Source organism: Erithacus rubecula (genome assembly GCF_903797595.1).
Source record: "Erithacus rubecula genome assembly, chromosome: 24".
Taxonomy (NCBI): Eukaryota; Metazoa; Chordata; class Aves; order Passeriformes; family Muscicapidae; genus Erithacus; species Erithacus rubecula.
The window spans coordinates 5202065-5203541 of NC_136676.1; the positions used below are offsets into that span (position 1 = coordinate 5202065).

Below are 1477 nucleotides of genomic sequence, written 5' to 3' on the forward strand. Positions count from 1 at the left end.
TGTAATTTTGGATTTCTACAAAGAGAAAACAATGTTAAAAATAGGATTTTATAGGTCCACAGACTAAATAACTTGGCTTCAGGATTCTGTTCACCAACAAGGAATGCTCCTGGAATTTCTAGAGCAGCATTTCATTCACAGTGTATCAGACACTTTTATTATTTTATCTGGTAGACTGAGATAAATTTTTTGTATATACATTAATGACTTGCAGTATTCAGTCATTTCTGCAGCATATTCCTTGGCAGTATTTGCTGGGTTGTTTTCAATCAAATAATGGTCATTAGGAGAGGTGTAATGTCTAACCACAGTTAACTCATTGAAACCTTGAAGGAACTCTGGAATATTTTGTTTGCTGCCTTACTCCATCTCAGACCCTTCCCAAGCAACACTGAGTTGGAGTCCCCACACACAGGTGGAATAAATTCCTTTCTTTCCCATCTCCAGGGCTCAGTTGCACAATTCTAAATTATTAACTATGAAGATTCTGAAGTCCAAGAAGATTCCAGGTTCTGCAGCCACTCCTCTGCTGTATGGGATCCGTGGCTGCTGAGGTCCTAACAAAGAAAAGAGAAAATGATACTCCATTTCTAATTAAAGAAGTAATTTTCCTTTGCAAATAGACTTTTTATCTCAGCTGCAGTGTTAAGGATCAATGGGTTGTCACATGTATGTCTTTTTAATAAATGTCAGCTGAGATGACATTAAAGTGATAGACTGATCACTGTAATCAATGCAATTCAAAGTTGCTTTATGTCTTAAATGAACTTGGTTCCTTCCCGTGATTCTCCTACAGCTAACATTGTCTGAGCAGTGAAGCACAAGGTTACATCTCAGTTTGGAGTAAAACTGAGCATGGTAAGGAATTCACATTTTTACATACAGGTTTTGCAGTTTAACTCCTGGGTTTCTGCAATTCGAGGGACCTCGCTAGAGATTCTTCCTGGGGGAAAAAATGGAAGAAAAAATTAAAGTAGGAGGGAATGATGTGAAATTTCCCCTTTCATCCCCTGCACTGCCACCTCTATAAAAGAGCAGGGCTAAAGCTTACTGAGATTTTTCTTTCCTTCACTGCCTTGGTTGTGCCATGGCCACTCCAAAAGCCAGGAATGGCTCAGCTCAGGGACACTCAGAGCTGCAGTTTGAGCTCTTTCACTGCACAGGAGTAGCTGTGCCTGGGCCTTTGCTGCCACACCTGGGCTCATCCCTGCTGTTTGTGATGCTGGAGTGTTTGGTCTCCTGGAAGCTCCTGGAGAATCCATGGATGGAGCAGCTGGTGATGGCACAGGAGAGCAAACCCCAGGGAACTGCCTTTTTCCCAGCTAAAGGAATCTTTCCCCACTATTATTCTCACAGTCTAATCAGTGTCTTTAAAATCTGTTTATGCAGAATACTTCAAAACTCTTTTCTTGTTCTGGATTTATTTTTTCAAACCCCCAGAGGCTCTGTAAAAACTCTCAGGATCCTTGTAAACCTT

General features: G+C 40.9%; 1 long non-coding RNA gene across 1 annotated transcript; it reads right to left on the reverse strand.

The window, feature by feature from the left end:
* Positions 1 to 416: 416 nt before the first annotated feature.
* On the reverse strand, positions 417 to 1174 carry LOC306812164. The gene is made up of 3 exons (XR_013776810.1): positions 1052 to 1174; positions 884 to 943; positions 417 to 557 (listed from the first exon to the last, which is right to left on the reverse strand). It is a non-coding gene; the product is annotated as an uncharacterized lncRNA (long non-coding RNA).
* Positions 1175 to 1477: the final 303 nt, after the last annotated feature.